Below are 19,138 nucleotides of genomic sequence, written 5' to 3'. Positions count from 1 at the left end.
TTAAAAAATAAAGCAAAGCAAATTATTTTCAATGCTGCTGTCCGGTGTGATTTTAAAACATTGCATTATTTTACAAATATGATATCGTTTTACATTCAGCGCTGGGAAAATAACAATGGCCTGATTTTTTGATTGATCAGTTCCTGAGAATTCACTTCAAACATTGACGATGCTGCCAAGGCTACACATTGCACCAGAATAGCAATCACAGAAAGCTCTGTATCACTGTCCTATCATGCTTATGTCAATGCTAGCTCCACACTGGAGCTAACAGCCCTAATCCTAGTTTCTTGTTCTTTTTGAACACAAATCATAGAAAGCAAGCTTGCAAATCCAACAAACCACAAGGAGGTTAAATGGTATATTGCAGGTGGGGTGGGGGAGGGTTCAGGTACAAGGTAGTCTTGCTGCAATTACAATGGGCTTTGCAGAGGTCAGAGTGGTGTGTACTGACTTAAACCCTTTGCCTAAAGCAGGATTTATTTGCTTTAGAGGGACTGCAACTAAGGTTCACGAGGATTGATCCCTACCTGAGTGGGTCATCCCTCTGAGGAGAGTTTTGAGAGGAAGGAGCCTATATTTCTGGAGTTGAGAAGAATGAGAGGCAAAATTATTGGAAAATTTAGAATTCATCAATGGAGATCTTTTGATTTTTGGACATTGCAGAAGTCAAGGGATATAAGGATAGGATGGGAAATCAGCTATGAGCGTACTGAATAGTGGAGCAGGAAGGAGTTTAAGTTTTAAGGAGTCCACACAGCCTCCTTCTACTTCTTCTGTTGTTGTTCCCCGCACACCCGGGACAATTCCTTTGACTCCAGCATTTTCTAATTTCCCATCCAAGTCTGAAAAGCCCATCTAACTTTGCTTGCCACGCCGAAACTCATACAGAGACAGTAGCTGACTCAATGCAAAACCATTTCAATTAGACCATTCATCGGCTGCCATTTTAAAATACGGTTCTGACTCATGCCTCTGCTTCAGCAATAAAAATCTGGTCTGAGATTTACAAATTATCTCCAAGGGGAAGCGGGATAGACCACAAGTTCGTAGTGGCACCAATTTGTATGTTCCAAGATAAGTCTGCAATAGGACCCACCTATGTTCACACAATAGAAATGAGTCTGTTGCTGAGTGCCAGTGAAGGCAAACTAATTTTGTTTGAATCTTACAGCATAGTAGGAAGTCCATCAGTCCATCATGTCTGAATCACACTGTTGAATGCGGATTACAAAATCCTGTCAAAGGTAATCGCCAACCAGGTCAGGTCTGCTCTGGGGTCGGTGATTCACCCTGACCAAACCTGTGCTGTGCCGGGCAGGAAGATCGCCGAGAGTCTCGCACTCCTCAGGGATACGATCGCCTACGTGCAGGACAGAGGGTTGGACGCCTGCCTGATCAGCCTGGACCAGGAGAAAGCCTTTGACAGGATATCACACAGGTATATGAGAGATGTTCTCTCCAAATTGGGCTTTGGGGAGGGAATCTGCAATTGGATCAAACTGCTCTACACCAACATTGTCACTGCAGTCTCAATGAATGGGTGGGAATCAGATAGCTTCCCAGTGAGATCTGGAGTCAGGCAGGACTGTCCTCTCTCTCCTGCCTTATTTGTGTGCTGCATAGAGCCATTTGCTGAGTCCATCAGGAAGGATGCAAGCCTGAGAGAGGTGACTATTCCTGGCAGCGGGGGCCTGCAGGTTAAGGCCTCCTCGTACATGGATGACGTCGCCGTTTTCTGCTCGGATCCGCTGTCCATGCGCAGACTCATGTGCATATGTGACCAGTTCGAATGGGCCTCGGGGGCCAAGGTAAACCAAGGCAAGCGCGAGGCCATGCTCTTCAGGGATTGGGCCAGCCAATCCCCAATCCCCTTCACCGTCAGGACCAACCACCTGAAGGTGCTGGGTATTCGGTTCGGGGTGGGGGGGCTGGGGCGTGCGCCAAGTCTTGGGAGGAGCGTATCAGCAAAGTGAGACAGAAACTGGGCAGATGGAAGCTACGGTCGCTCTCCATCATGGGAAAAAACCTGATCATCAGGTGTGAGGCACTGTCATTGCTATTATACGTGGCACAGGTCTGGCCTATTCCCAGAACCTGTGCTGCTGCAGTCACCTGGGCCATCTTCCAGTTTATATGGAGGCCAAAGATGGACCGGGTCTGAAGGGACTCGCTGTACAAAGATTTGGGCAGCGGGGCAAAAAATACACCCAATGCCACCCTCACCCTGATGGCCACCTTTGTGTGTGGCTGCATCAAGCTGTGCGTGGATCCCCGGTATGCAAACACCAAGTGTCACTACGTACTGAGGTTCTACCTGTCCCCGATGTTGCGAAGGATGGGCCTGGCCTCGCTGCCGCGGAACGCTCCGAGTAGTTGGACCGTTCCATATCACCTGTCCCTTGTGGAAAAGTTTATGAAGAAAAACACCTTTGACCACAAGTCCATCAGGAAGTGGTCAGCACGTAGTGTCCTTGAGACCCTTCGGGAAAAGGAGAGGGCGGATCCTATCGAGCAGTTCCCTGAGCTGACTGTCAAAGCCATTTGGCAGAATGCCTTATCGCCAGAACTTTCCAACAAGCACCAAGACATGGCTTGGCTAGTGGTGAGAAGAGCTCTGCCTGTGAGATCCTTTATGCATAGCCGGACTCTCAGCCGCACCGCACGCTGCCCTCGAAGCAGCTGCGGGGGGGACGAGACTGTCACACACCTCCTTCTGGAATGTGCCTACGCAGAGGAAGTCTGGAGAGGAATGCAGTGGTGTTTGTCGAGGTTCGTCCCAAGCAGCGCCGTGACACGGGACTCCGTGCTCTACGGCCTGTTCCCTGGGATGCACACCGAGACGAATATCAACTGTGGCTGGAGGATCATCAACTCGGTGAAGGACACTCTCTGGGCGGTCCGAAACCTGTTGATCTTCCAGCTGAAAGAGTTGACCCCGACTGAGTGCTGCAGACTGGCACATTCCAAGGTCCAGCACTACGTGTTGAGGGACGCGCTGAAGCTTGGGGCAGCTGCCACCAAGGCAGAATTGGGAAAGACCACCGTGTAACATCTGCCTGCCTAAAAAAGCAGTCATTTGGGCTCTGCTGACACCTCAGCTAAAAATGTAATTGTACAGACCTGTAAATAGGAATAATTACTCTGTTTTGGTATGCAAAGAAATGGAATGTTTACATATGTATGGCATGTCCAACTGTACAGGCCATCAAATTATTTTATAAATAAAGTATATTTTTGAAATAATAGAAAAAGTCTATACCAGCTCTCTGACGGAGTTACCCAGTTAGTCTCATTCCCCTATTCTTCCTGCAAAGCCCAACAATTACATCCTTTGCGAGTATTTCTCCAGTCCCTTATTGGAAGGGACTTTTGAAACTGCTTCCAACTACTTTTCAGGCAGTGCATTTCATATCACAAACAACTCACTGCTTAAGATCATTTCTCCTTACTCCCCTTCTGGTCCTTTTGTTAATTATCTTAAATATGTGTCATCTAATAATCATGCTGCCAGAAACATTTGCTATCCATGTCCTCCATCAAAACATTTTGTGTAATTTTAAACACTTCCAATAAATCCCTCCTTAGATCTCTCCCCTCCAGGGAGAACAACTCACCCTGTGTTGTGTCTTCATGTAATTAAAGTCCCTCATTCCTGGCATATTTCGGGGAAATCTCCTCTGCATCTTTGCCAAGGTCTGAATATGTTTGTTAATGTTAAATGGACACACTACTCCAGTTGATGTGGGAAGCAACATTGGGGCAAGAGCTATCAGTGGCATGGAGCATTCTCAATTTGGTGCCTGATATCAGTGTCGCAGTCAAGTTACAAGTAACATGTGTCAAGTTGAGTAATACTCCGTCTGGTCTACCCCAATATCAGAATCGTAATCCTTAAGACACCAGTGTGCTACTTCTTCACGTCCTATACAGTTCCCATGCAATTGTTTGATCATTTGGAGGAAACTTTAGTCCCAATGAGAAAGGCTGTGTTTTTTTTGTTGCAAGCCCATGACCCTTTGGAATCAGATTGAGATGACTTAACAGACTTGAAAAAGGAAGCAAATGAAGATTCCTAGAGACCTGGCACTCCAACCACAACACCATAAACAAACGCATAGATCTAGATGCCACCTATCAACCCCTCAGAAAACAAACAGGAAATGACATCACCACAAATCCCAGGAACCCCATCCAGGAGAAAGATATAAATAGAAAACAGGAGACACTTCACTTGGAGGTTGCCACTGATGATGTTACCTCACCAGGTAATGAAACGTCTGGATATCAAACCAAGCTCAGCGAGCAAACCTACACCCTAAAGGAAAGAAGTTTCCAAAACCACTAGATTTTGTAGCAATATGTATAACATTGTTTACTGGATAGGACTGGATAGGATAGATTTGACTCCAAATGACATTGACTGCAGAATGACATATTTATCTCATTTTACAGAAGACCTTGGTAATACATCCGGGGTTTATTTTGGAGGCAATAGTTGGCTGTGGGCAAAACATTGTTTTGATCATGCACACAAAACAATAGGACCTTATACCCTTTTGTAATACATAGAGACTTTTCAAAAGCTACCTGTAATCCTTTGTCATACATCTACATTCTCAGCCTATTATTATGTCTGATCCCAAATGGACAACCAAATTTCAACACCTTAAGGAAATGTGGTCTCCTCTTTAATGTCAAACAGTTCTCTTACTCCAATAACTTTTTATAAAGTCTAGGTCTATCCACGATTGAACAGAATTACTAACATAACAGGTAATGATGATCTGGAGTGCACTGCTTAAAAAGAAAGGCAGAGGTCGATTCGGTGGAAACTTCCAAGAGAAAAGGATGTAAACTTGGAAAGACAGAAAATTTTCAGGGCTATGGAGAAAGAGCAGTGGAATGGGACGAATAGGACACATTTTTAAAGAGCCTACACAGACATGATGGGCTGAACAGCCTCGTGTTGTAAGGTTGCACGATTCTATAAGACTTGATTGCTGCCACCAGATCACATTATGAGGGATAAGGGAGACTTTGTCTATCTAGAATGGGACTAAGGCACATTATCAAATCCTTTCAACCATTTGAAGTTTGCGCAATTCTGCTGTGTAGAAACGGGTCACTGGGTTTACCTCAATAACAATCGATATGAGTGATCTGTGGCTTAGGCCCTAAACCTTGGAACTGTCTGTCTAAATATCTCCACTTCTCTGAAGTTTATAACACTCCTTAAAACCTAACTTGCTGACCAGCTTTATAACATCTGTCCTAATATTGTCTTAATGTAGCTTGAAGTAAGTTGATGATGCTCCTGTAAAGTCTCTTGTCTGTTAACAGCAGCACATGAATGCAACTTATTGTTGTTCCAAGAGTCTACAAAAGTCCCCAGTTTTACTTTGAGTGATGTTGACTATGAGGAATTAACTGAAACGTTTTCTTTTTGCAGATGCTGCGTAATTGAAAACATGTGTATTTATTGAAAGGCTGTAGAGGAAATTCAATTCTCAAGGGCTTAAAAAACAGTAGCTACAGAACAGAGTAATTTTTGAGGGAAAATGCTGAGTAGTTGTACGAGAAATTCATGCATGGTGTTTTTATTTTAAAGGAAAGTTTCGCTCCACACACCCACAAGCTATATAAGAAAACTACTGACTGGAACTGTAACAAATAACAAGTTATTAAACCCAATTTACAGTATGGGCTAGAAGATATTTCTTAGTCATTCATTATTTTGTTTGTTCCTTTTTAAAATTTCTTTGATGATTGTTTTATTGATAAGTGGTAAAATGAATTGTTTCGGTAAGGTTAGGAAAATGCTTAATAACTTGCATTTATTTCTGGATTTTAAACTTAGTAAAAAAGTTTCGAGGTAGCTCTTAGGAGTCATCAAACACAATTCAAAACTGAGCTAGAGAAGGACATATTAGACAACTGAAAGTTCTGTTAAAGGTATATGAATATTAAGAAGCATCCTCAAGGGGTGAGATTGAGAGGGAGGGACTTAGGGCAGTGCTTCATGTACCTTTTCCTCCTATGACCCCAAAAAATTGTTATGACCCTCAAAAGGTGATGGAGTGGGGGACGAGTAGACTTATGAGATCGGGGAGGATGCAGGACCCTAAACTTTCAGCTTGCGATCCCACTTGGGATCCTGACTCACATTTTGGGAAGCCCTGGCTCAGGGTCTTGGGGACTGAAAGACAGCTGTGAACACAGCAGTGATGAAACTTGGGATACACAAAAGGCTGAAATGGGAGGAGCAAGGGTGGGAGGAGGAGGAGGGAAATGCCTAGGGAAAGTACTTCAGCTATCACGGCATGAGGAAACTTGTCTGACACATCAGCAGGGCTCTTCCTGCCTGGATTCTGTCTGGGGTGGGGGGAGATGGGTGTCTGCTGACTGCCTTTACAAGGTTGAGAAAGGTGGGAGAAGCTGAAAACAGCTCTTACAGGAGATTAGGGAGAGACAGTGCATCTGAGGGAAGGATCTCTGTCCAACCAAGTGGGATTTGTGACAGGGAAATGGCTCCAATTGCAACGCCAATAATCTAACAGACATGCATTTCTGCTGCCATATCTTACCATGCCGATTAATTCAACTTTATAAAGGCAGGGGAAATGCACTAAAGGACAGCAGAGCACAGGAACAGGCCATTCAACCCACCAACACTGCACTAACACATGATGTCTTTCTAAACTATAAACCTTTCACCTCTCCGTGGTCTGCATCTCTCTATTCACTGCCTATTCATGTATCTGTCAGGATGTGTCTTAAATGTTGCAATTTTATCTGCCTCCACTGCCTCCTCTGCCTCTGTGTAAAAAAGCTTGCCTCCCACATCTCCTTTAAACTTTCCCTATTTTACATTAAACCTATGTCCCCTAGTAATTGACATTTTTACCCTGGGAAAAATATCCCAACTATCCATCTATTCATTTGGTAAATCTGGTCACCCTCCAACATTCATGTGAAAACAAACCAAGTTTGTTCAAACTCTCCTCATAACTAATACCTTCCAAATGAGGCAACGTCCTGGTAAACCATTTCTGTACCCTCTCGAAAGCCCCCATATCCTTCTGGTAGTGAGGCGACCAGAACTGCATGCAAAATCATCTTCTGTAGCATAACAAATTTTAGCCTGTAGCTTCATGTTTAGCGACTACGGCAGTAAGAAGAACTGTCTAAAATACAACTGCTTCTGTGACTGGCTTAAAGACTGAGCTCCATAAGCTGCATAAGTGAAACAAAAGATTCCTGTGACACTAAATCTACATTGTGCTGCCTCTAAGCATAGTGGAAGCACTTGGAGAAAGATCAGGGAGTGGGGCCAATTTGATAGGTTTAACAAAGAACTGGTACTGGCACGGTGGACTAAATAGCCTCCTTCAGTACCGTATCATCTTATGGAAGTGATGCTAGCAGGAGTCAGTACGGAAAGGCTATCACAATGCTCCCCATTACACAGCAGCAACAAGATACAAACCTTGTAATTAAACTTGGATTTGTGAAAATTGGGATGGAAAGCCAGTAGGAGGTTCCAGCTGTGAATGCAAACTTACTTGCACAATTTGATGTTGTGCAAGAATGTATGTAGAAGCCAAGAACTAATAAAAAAGATTGTTTCACTCCTACACTTTGTTCTGCACAACAAAGAAATATGGGGAGGACTAGGTCATTCAGCCACCAATCCTGTTCCATTATTCTATTAGAACATCCCTGATCTGAACTTAAACATTCAATCCACAAGCCTTGATATCCAGACCCAGTAAAAATCTATCCATCTCAAATCTCAGACATTTCAATCCTTCTATGGTCAATGGAGGGAAGATGGTTCCAGATTTCCACTATGACCCGTGTGGAAAAATTGCTTTAAGATTTTAATCATGAATGGATGGTCTCCAATTGTAAAATTATGCTCCCTTGGTCCAGAGGTAACCATTTCTCTCTCAGTTGTGGAATTCTTTCATCTTTTTACTCACTTGATGACATCACTCTGCACTCTTCCAAATGCACCAAACAACAGGGAATAGACTGTGTCACCATCAGTAATCTGTCAGACATGTCTATAATCAACACGCCTATGTGGCAGGTTGCGAAAGAAAGAACAAGTTTGTTTCTCATCCCCTTCTATATTACTCTATCCATTAATTCCCTAAATGTGGTTTTGGCTTTATAGAAAGGGATGCCTTGGTCTGCCCTTGCAGTGCTCAGTATTGCCTGTGAGCCTAAACCTCAGTTTCTTTCAATATACTGTCTTAGTTTGTAGCAAGCCCCGTTCCCCTGTTAGCCCTGCGTTTGCTGACCTACACTGGCTCTCAGTCAGACAATATCTGGATTTTAAATTTCTCAGCCTTGTTTTCAGATCCCTCCATGGCGTTGCCCCTTTGTACTCTCTTCCAAGCCCATAACCTTCCAGGATATCTGTGTTCCTTCAAACCTGGTTTATTGTCTGTTCCAATTACAGCTGATCCACATTGGTGGGTGTACCTTCAGCTGGCTCAGCTCCAAGTTAGGCAATTTCCTCCTTACACCTTGCTTTCCTTGTTTAACACTATTCCTTAAAATCTGACCAAGCTTTTGGTCATCTGACCTAAAATCTCTTTATGTACTTCAGTGACCTACCTTGTTTGGGAGTGCTGTAGCACCTTGGAAGATTTCATGGGGTTAAAGACATGGCTGTCTGAGTTGTTGTTGTAGTAATGTTATGTAGATAAAGATCAGATGTTACAACAAGTACCAACCAAACATCTGAGAAAAAAAACTGAAATGCAGGAGTAGGCAAGTTGTTTTTCTTTCTGAATGAACCCACCCCAGCAATTAATGTGAAGGAAGTTCTCTTGGGGGTGGTGGAATTTATCCTGTGCTTCTGACTCAGACAGGAATTCCATTCCACAGGAATCATTCATGGGTGTGCTATCAGACTTGGGAATTCAGAATAATTTATTTTCTCCGAAGCCAAGTGTGCTTCACACCAACCATCTCACTGGCTCCTCTGGCAGACTTGCCAACACTATTTGCATCAAATGACAAAGTGCATCAAACTACCTCTCCCCAAACGTTTGTCAATGCCCGATTCCTACAGCCAATCATAAATAGCCTGATGGCTTCACCGTGGGGAAAGGGCATATCCTCCAAATCTCTAATACTTGTACTACTCACAGATTAAACTGTTCGAAGAAAAGTTGAAAAAAACCTGCAGTTTTTGTTGAACTATCCCTTGACTTTATTATGACATAATAATAACAGCAGTGCCATGGAGATGGTCTAGATGTCCTCAAGTCTCTAAGGCAGTCTTGGAGAGTTGGCAACCCAAAGATCTGTCTCAGTGAAATCAGGAAACTCAACAGGGTCAAAGCCCGGGGATCCCCATAATACAGTGAAAGTCTGAGACAACAGGAAGACACTGCTAGGTAGGTTGGCAAAAGTCAGAAGACAAGGGAGTGAGTAATCAATGAATGGCAGGACACTAGGAACCTCAGAGGAGCCGAGGAATCTTGAGGTGGCTTGTCCATAGATCCTTGAGGCAACAGGACAGGTTAATAGAATAGGTCCAAATGTACAAGGGACAGGACACTTGCTTTTATCGGATGTAGCAGAGATGAGAAGAGCAGCGAGATTATATTAAAGCTGCATAAAACTGTGATTAGGCCACAGCTGGAGTACTGGTGTGCAGTTCTGGTCGCTTTTGGAAGGAAAGGATTGCACTTGAGGTGTGCAGAGGAGGTTCACCAAAATGTTGCCAGGTGAATTTCAGGAGCAGTTTAGCTGTGAAGAGAGGCTGGATAGACTTAGGTTGTTTTCTTTAGACCAGAGAAGGCTGAAGAGATACCTGATTGATGGACAAGATGGATCGAAAGCAGGTGTTGGAGGGTCCATAACAAAGAGGCAAAACTTTAAAGTGAAAGGCAGGAGGTTGACACGGGTTTTGAGGAAAATTGTTTTCACTCTGAGGGCAGTGGAAATGTGGAGTGTATTACCTATGAGAGTGTTAGAGGTGGGAAATCTCACGACCTTTAAACATTATATGGATGAGCACTTGAAATTATCATAACATTCAAGGCTATGACTAAGTTCTGGAAAGTGGAACTAGTAGTATTGGCAAATGAGACTTGACTTCTATAGAATATCTGGTTGGCATTGATGAGTTGGACTGAAGGGGCTGTTTCCATGCTGTATATCTCTATGACTGTATGACTTGACTGTGGACAGACTGGCACAGACTCAATGGGCCGAAAGGCCTCTTCAATGCTGCATGACTCCATGATTCTGTAATGTAGGCCATGACAGAATTTCACCTTATACTGATCATTCAAACCATACAACAGGGTCTTGAAGGTGCAGTGTTTGTAACAAGGTCAACCAAATGGACGTGATATAATACAAGTTCCCTGATTGGGGCTGTTAATCTGGTCCAACCAGGTAGTCCTGGCTGACAGATAAAGACAGGTATGCCAAAGGCTTTGTTCTCTCTGAGAGCTGGCTTGCACGGAGCTGGATCAGTGTCAAGGACTCTCCACATGTAATTAAAGAGTGATCTGGTGATGGAACACCAGCCTCTGTGGAGTTATTTCAGAAGGGAGACAAATTCAGAACTAATCTATGGAAACAATAGACAATAATCTTGGACCCTTCACTGGCAAAGAAGCATTTCAATGGGCTGCATGTTGGAGGGTAGGGACTGACATTCACCTTAATTTTCTTAACAGCTGCGCGGGCCTCCAAGACTCATGCACAACAGTGACTTCCAGAACCAGAAGTCAATGCTGCAACCTGTGTGCCAGCACTGAGTACTCTGCAGGGAACATCAGAGTGAGCAGCCATGTAGCTTCAAGAGTACATGGCTTAGGGAGTTGGACTGAATCAATGGTGGGTAGGTCTGTGGACAGCCTACATACTGCCATCTCCTTCCTGCTATCACTCACCTTTAGTCTGGGTTTGGAGATGCTGGTGTTGGACTGGGGTGTACAAAGTTAAAAATCACACGCAACACCAGATTATAGTCCAACAGGTTTAATTGGAAGCACTAGCTTTTGGAGCGCTGCTCCTTCACCTGAAGCTAGTGCTTCCAATTAAACCTGTTGGACTATAACCTGGTGTTGTGTGTGATTTTTAACTTTACTCTGGGATCCAACAATAATTATCAGTCTCGGGTGGGTATCATAACCACAGCAGCCACCCCCTCCCCAGTGGCACTGCCACACAATACAGATTTTGGCTGCTGATTGAATGGCACCTCTTGGTGTCTGGACTCCAGCTCCAGGGTCCTGAGGAATTCCCATCACTGACGTGTAATGGGCAAAAGATGCAGTGGTCCTTCCCTAAAAGAGGTGGCAGGCATCTCATGTCAGTCTGCAGCTAGTGGACGAGGGCTCCATTGGCAACGCCGAATTCTCTCCCAACATTCCAGGGAGCAAGTGGTCAACCTATCAAACAGGTTCCTTCATGTGGAAGCAACTAGCAACATTTCATTCAAATAGCATAGGAATAGATTTTTCTCAGAAAATAACATTTTGTTCTTAAAGTACACAATCAATTTGAGATATAATATGTGTTAAAGTAGCATGCTTGGAGGAAGAGGTAACTTCAAGTGTATAGTTCTCAAAACCTTTCATCCATTGAGAGTTTCCTCATCTCAGGTCTGGATCTTTCAACTAAAGAATAGATTGACTGTTAGAATTCATCAACAATTGAATTATCATTATAGAAGGTGGAAAGTAAATGAAATGGAAGTTGGATTTTTTTTTGTAGAGTCAATCCTACGAGCCTATCAGTTTTTAAAATGCTCATGCAAGCTGGTGGAACATTTAACAAGTAACTGAAGGACAAGGCATGCTAAATATCCACATCCCTAATGGCAGGGGAGCCCAAAATATCACTGTAAAAACACAAGAATGAAATATCTGTTACCCACTTTAGTCAGAAGTGCCAAGTCAATCATCCATGTTGGCCTCCTGCTAAGTTCCCCAAGTTCATGGAGTCACTCCATGTGATTTCAAGAAACAGCTGAAGGCACAGGATACAGCAATGATCATGGGCTCTGACAACCCTCTGGCAATAGTACTAAGGACTTGTGCTCCAGCCATGCCCCAAGCCAAGATGTTCCATTATATCTACTATGCTGTTGTCTACCCTGTAATGTGGAACATTGCCCAGGTGTGTTCCATGTGCAAAAAGTAGGACACATCCAATCTGCCCACTCAACCTCCTTGCTGTCATTCAGTTAAGTTTTGCCAGGGGCCTCGCCCCGTCACTGCCTTGGTCCAAACTTGGTGGAAGAGTTGAACTCAAGAAGTGAAATAACAGTGACTATTCTTCATACTAAGTCCACATTGAACTGTGTGTATCATCAAGGAATCTGAGGAAAAATGCTTTCAGTAGGAATTGGGGGTAAAACAATCACCACTGGAGTAACACGTAGCACAAAGGAAGATGATTGTGACTCTCACAGGTCAATCATCTCAGCCTCAAGTCACTGTTGCAAGAGTTCCCAGAGGCAGCAGTGTCCTAGGAGCAGCCAATGCAGCTACTTCAATCAATGATCTTCTCTCCATTATAAAGGTAGCAGTCGGGATGGTTACTGATGATTGCACAGTTTCAGTACCATCTGTGACTTCTCAGTTACTGAGGTAGTCCGTACTTGTAGGTTTAGGCTAATACGTAGCCAGTGACATTTGCATCACAGAAGTGTCAATGGTCTACTTTTACAACTGCTGGAAAATCAGAAACAGGGCGACTAATTTGCGCACCACAATGTCACATAAACAACAATGTGATAATGACTAGACAATCTGATTTTGTGATCTCAGTTGAGATAACTATTCGGAGACAAAAAGAACTGTAGATGCTGGAGATTAGAGTTGAGAGCGTGTTGCTGGAAAAGCACAGCAGGTCAGGCAGCATCCGAGGAGCAGGAGAATTGATGTTTCAGGCCGGAGCCCTTATTGGTCAGGCCACCAAGAAAACTGTCCTGTTTTTTTTTTCAGAATTAAGGAATGGCATCTTTTCTATCCACCCAAGCAGGTAGGTGGAGCCTCAGCTTAGTATCTGGTGTGAAAGATAGCACCAGCAACTCTGCAGCACTCCCTCACTCCTACTGTGCTTAGCTTTTTGGGTTGAAGCCTTGGAGTAGGATTTGTGACTCAGACAAGGTAATTACCAACCAAACTCCAGCTGACATAACACTATTATCTCCCAACCCTTTCCCACCTCCCCAAAATACAATTAGAAAAACATTATACATGCAAAGGTAAGAAAGTGCATGCTTTTTATTCTTAGTGAGGTATTGGAACTTTAATCATCCACAAAGCCTGAGAGAAGATGCCATAGGCACCGAGCAGTGATTTTGTCGGGGGGGGAGGTGATTGTTATATTGGTAATGTCCAGATGTCCTGTCAACTTCTTTACCTCAATGTCTAGTTCGTAACAGATTCTCAATCTCTGACTCTTCTTTCCCATGGATCCCCTTTACTCTGGATGCCCATGTTTTTCTCTCAATTTTTCAGCTCAACTAATATTGCCCCATTCCAAAAATTGCTGGATGATTTATCATCTATTCATTGGCTAGAGGGGCTCCTGCCAACTGCTCTTACTCCCTTAGTCTGGTTGAATTCATACACCTCAGCATAAGCCAGGTGTCTGACCAGGAACTATCTTAGCCCTTATTCATTGGTGCCACGCTGACCAGTACATTTGCTATTGCAAGAGGAGAAGGGGCTACATGACCTCAGAATCTAGGCCAAGAATCTGGTGGGGTGCTGAAGCAATGCCACACTCCTTTTTACAGTTGGGACGTCAGACTGAGTCTTATGTGTAATATGCACTATATGACATCCTTGACTCTCTCTCAGAGCTGAATCAGAGATAGTGGAGGGAGCTGCAATTGTACTGAAAAATTCTTAAAGTACTGGGGTGTTCAAGTAGAGGTAGCAAGCAGCTTCACTTTCAGTGGAAAGTTTCATTTTTGAGTGCGGCTGAAATCCAGACCATCGGAAATTCAGTCAAATTTCTGTTTGAATTAACTTATTATAACTGTGCGTTAATAACACCATTGCTGTGAGGTAGACAATCATCAGTTAAATGTAACTTGCATCTCTTGGGTTTCACTTGAAGACTTTATTCCTTTTTCAATTAGACATATTTTCTTTGGAACAATACTTTTTTCATACCTGTCCCAGAAAAAATGTTTTCCAAATTAATTCTACCTCTGGGTAATTTAAGGATGCTGAGACGCAATGGAAAAAGAACAGCAGCAAACTTACTGATGGATAGGCTGCAGAACCTAACTTGGGCCACTTATTGAATGAGTCACTAGCTGAGAAATCCACTTTCTTGCCTACTATCAAGTGGGTACCTCTGTGCCAAAACCTACAGACCTGCTCATGTTTGCAGCCATCTGGTTTTATTTAACCAAAGGAACACAAATTATGCCACTTGGACAAAGGTCGAATATTCAAATGATATTTTCCATTATCCCTGGACTAACTGCTGTATTTTCACTTACACCTTTGCCACACACAGCGTTTGGTGAAACCTCTTCAACAGGGCAATCACTGTCACAGATAAATGGCCATTAAAGTGTGAAGGAACATTTTGCAGTTGCCTGGATGGGTTTAAGCTGCAAAAATACTCAGGAAGCTCAGGGTATCTTGGACAACACAGCCCACCTTATCAGCTCATCAGCACATTCATTCCTTTCACTGCAGTAAGAATTAGATGAGGAAAGACGTGAGAGGAGGTTCAAGTGGAGCATAACCTCTGGCATGGACTGTTTGGGTCAAATGGCCTATTTTTGTGTTGTGACTCCTACATAATTAACCTTGGCTCCAGTGTGCTGTCTCTACGATATGCTGCAGGAACTTTCCTGTGGTAGTTCCTCCCAGACCCATGTTCTGACTACACAGAGGGACAAGGCTTCAAATCGCATACCCTTTCAGGTTGGATGCATTGTCATTCTACTAATGTCACTCAGACAAATCCTGGAAGTCCCTCCTCAAGAGCATGATCCTTCACCAAATAGACTGCTATGGCATAAGAAGACAGAACACCACTTTCTCAAAAACGATAAGGGATGGCCATACTTAAACAAAAACACAAGCAATGGAAAAGTATTTTGAGGTGGGGAATAACGTAGTGAGTGCAGACAAAGTAAATGGCAAGAGAAAAGGTTGCAACGAGTAAATATTTTCAGTTTATTGGATATGTAGTTAAGGTAGGAATAGGCAATTTGTCTCATGAGCCTGTTCCTCAAATGCACTAGATCATGGCTGATCCACATCTTAATATCATCAACCATTTTGTTCTGTTTCTATTTGTCCCCACAAGTCACAAAATTGATCAACCTCAGTTTTGAAACTTTTAATTGTACCACAATATTTTGGAGACAATTTCAAATTCCTGTTAATTTTTATTTGGCAAACCACTCCATGATATTGGTCCAAAGAATCTAATTTGAAGGATTTTCCCTCTTGTTTTGACCTTAATCCCTATCGGGGAAACAATTGATCATTACATTCCCATGTCGACAGGGAAAGAGATTTTGAGGGGGAATTCCTGAGTTTAGGGCCTCAGCAGCCACAGACATGGTCGCCAATGGTTAAAAAAAGAAATTGAGATTGCAAATTTAATGTGTACTATACAATGCATTTTCAAACAGTTTTACTCCTGGTCTGGAGCCCCCTAACAGCCAGTGGAGCATATTACTAAAGCTGTGCACTAGATTCAAGGTCAAACTTTGAGAAAGGCTTCTGGCAATAAGATAAACTAGTTGTAAGAGGCGCACAGGTACTTTTCCACTTGTCCCACACCTACCTAGTCTCTACTCATCTGTCGCAAGTCCAGCTGGTCTGTATCTACCTGTTCTATGCCCACTTGGTCCCTACCTTTGTCTTATATCTCATTGTTAGTATATCAAGTATCTTTAAAAGACATGCTTGCGATATCTTCATTGTATTGCAGCATGTGACCCAATGATATAAGAATCTCATACTCCAGCTTACTCGGGGAGCACTTGAGTCATGTTGCTCCGTGTCACCTGATGTTTCAATGTTAGTCTAATGTACCTGTCAATGAAATCTCTATGCATAACTGCTCATTATAAGAAATGCCCACTGGATTTTTGAAATAGCCAAATCTCCACACCTAGTTTCTTACATTACGAATGATAACATCACCATTACCACATAAAGTAAAATAACCTGCTGGAAGAAAAATTCACATCAGTATCCACCTGCCCCGTGTCCTGACCCGATCAACTTTCTTCCTACTAATCTGGGCCAGTTGGTTCACACCTACTTTACTTGTAGCCATCTGCTCCCCCCACCCCAGACCCTTAATCCCACAATGCCCCAGGATTTATACAGGGAACCTTTTCTATGGCGAGAAGGTGCCTGGCATAAGCAATTGGTGATGGGTAAGCCTGGATGGTCATTTAGTATTTTAAAATGGTTAGCCTAGCCCTCTCTGTGCACATCCTACCATCTTCCTGAAGGTGGGCAGCAGTCAAATAAATGATGCAAGAATTCTGAAAAACAAGAGATAAGCTCACAGGGTCAAGAGCATGCTTAGATGTCAGAGATTTGATGCCTGTCTTTACTGGAATGCAGAGTGAAGAAAACTGCTGCTCCTGAACTTCTGCATTGACAATTGGGAAAATCAGCATTGTGCCCATCCATGCTCTGGTCAAGAACATGGTGCCAATGAACTTGCATTTTAGGAAAGTCACTTTATTGTTCAAGAGAATTTCTGGGTGGCCATTGGATCAAGATTCAAACAAGCCTCCTGACTCTCCTCTATGTGAAGGTGATGGGAGAGAACAATGGGCTGGATCGCTCTGGGGCTATGTTGGCTCCATGGTGACATATTTCCCGAAGGAAGGCTACAGCTAAGCTAATCTTCTGCAGCAGGTTTGAAGGTTTTTACACTTTACAATGAGTTTCTGCACAAACTGCTAAATTGCAGTCTTCTCCAGAGATTGATCCTGAATTCAATGGCACTTGCAACCTTAATTAATGATCCAGAAACTAGGACATGGTTTCTTTAAAGAAAGTAATCCCAACACTCCACCTCCCAGCCAGCCAGCCAATGAAAGCTTCCAAACTGCATGACTGACATAGGACTCAGCTGCCACAGGTCAAATTCCAGCAGTAGTGGGAATGATCCTCAAGTGGTCATGAATTTACCACTGAAATGTCTCAAATAGCCCATGAGTGGGCAGATCTCCTGTTGCCTTTTCCACCAATTGCAGCAGGAGTTGAGGCTGGATGACACCCAATTTTACTAGCCTCCAACCTGTCAAGATCTGCTCAGAGATCATTAAACAAGCCCATACTCTCTGATTTTATTTTTTTATTTTCACATCAATCTTGAAGCTCGATAAAACTGGAGGACAAATACAAGTTATAAAAAGATGGCACAAGAATTGTAACTTCAGAAATGAATCAGAAAACTGCTCTGTGTCCTATGTACAGCCCTAGCCTTTGGCATCAGACTGTTCATTTGTCAATAAATAAGTAAAATCTTGCTGAAACAAAGGTAGGTTTTTACAGTCATCTTATGGAAAACATTGCACACACCTATTCACTGAGAACTGATAGATTTTTGGCCAGATTAATGGTCTTGAGACCCATTCTTTTACTGGTCACATCTGCAGTTAGTATTACTGCCAATGACAATTAGTCTCTGCCTCTTATCAACCAGCTACTGCCAAATTGTATTAAGTCAAAATGACCACCCTGGACCAGTTGACTGACAGTACTAGGCATTTGATAGAGATCCTGAATGTGCAGCTGTAAAACCCAATTTTGGCTGCTTATATTTTTCATCACACTTTTAAGAAGGGTTCCTTTTCGGGGTGCCCCCTTACTCCAGTAGAACTACCAAATCTTATAGCAAAAGAAGTGGAAATTCAGCCTATAGCTTCTTTGGGAAAGAACTTGTCCACAGCATTGCAAATTCTTGTTTTTCAAAGACATAGTAAAACTAATTTGATTTCGAACATTACTACTGAACATATTTCCAGCATGCTGGAATTGCTGAATAGTATAGAATTCATTAAATTAGCTCTAAACTTGGTCTTGACATTTACAAAATATTTCAGTCACCTGATTAATTTTGGATCATAAAAATATTGATGTGTAACTGCATATGAAGTGCACATTTTAAAGTCATTGAATAGTATCCATGATCACTGAGCACTGAACGCAACAATTAAGTAGCTTACTGCCGAGTAGAACGACTGTCCAAAGCAGCACCACCTTTTTTCTAAAGTCATTTCAGATTTCTGAAGAGTTTGAACCGCACTCCTTCAGGGATTATACTGACGTCGCAGTTCATTATCCTGACATTCTGCACAAGCAATGCAAAGAGTTTCACAGAAGAGCACAAGACAGCATCTGTTAGTCTTCATGAGCTGTTATTTTAGGATCCTGGTGACAACTACTTTAAAGGAATAACCTGCATTGGATGTAAGGCAGGGGTGAAATCTACAACTTGAGTGGAAGGAGACAGAAATGATTCTCACAGATAACGTTTTTAAAAGAAGACAGAACTTCACATTTCCCCACATTATATTCCATTTGTCTCCTCTTTGCCGACTAACTTAACCTTTTTGTAACTTCTTGGTGTCCCCCTCGCAACTTATTTTCCTACAATTCTTTGAGACATCTGAACATTTGGCAGCCAAACCTTCCATCCCCTTGTCTAAATCCATATATAAATTATATGCAGGTGAGGTCTCAGCACCAGTCCTTGTGGCACACCACTTGTGATATCTTGCCAACCTGAGAAAGACCCTTTTACACATACTTTCTGCTTAGTTAGCCATGCTAATATGCTACTCCCCAACACCTGAGCTTCCTTTGACTATAATAATCTTTGCTGTGATTTCTTACCAAATGCCTTCTCAATATCTAAGTACAGCACATTCACCCTTATCCACAGCACCTATTACTTCTTCAAAGAATTCCAACAGGTTTCCCTTTCACTTTCACAAGACCATGTTTAGTTTAGTTTCCCTAGAGTGTGGAAACAGGTCCTTCAGCCCAACCAGTCCACACCCCTACCCTCTGAAGAGCAACCCATTTCCCTCTGACTAATGCACCTAACACTATGGACAATTTAGCATGGCCAATTCACC

At 42.9% G+C, this 19,138-nt stretch overlaps 1 long non-coding RNA gene across 1 annotated transcript in view; it reads right to left on the bottom strand.

The window, feature by feature from the left end:
• The window catches only part of LOC132829957 (uncharacterized), a 193,919-nt gene that overhangs the window by 88,325 nt on the left and 86,456 nt on the right, over window positions 1–19,138 (bottom strand). The gene's annotated exons all lie outside the window — the stretch shown is intronic.

The sequence above is a fragment of the Hemiscyllium ocellatum genome, chromosome 30 (genome assembly GCF_020745735.1).
Source record: "Hemiscyllium ocellatum isolate sHemOce1 chromosome 30, sHemOce1.pat.X.cur, whole genome shotgun sequence".
NCBI lineage: Eukaryota > Metazoa > Chordata > Chondrichthyes > Orectolobiformes > Hemiscylliidae > Hemiscyllium > Hemiscyllium ocellatum.
This window is presented reverse-complemented; position numbering and strand designations above follow the sequence as displayed.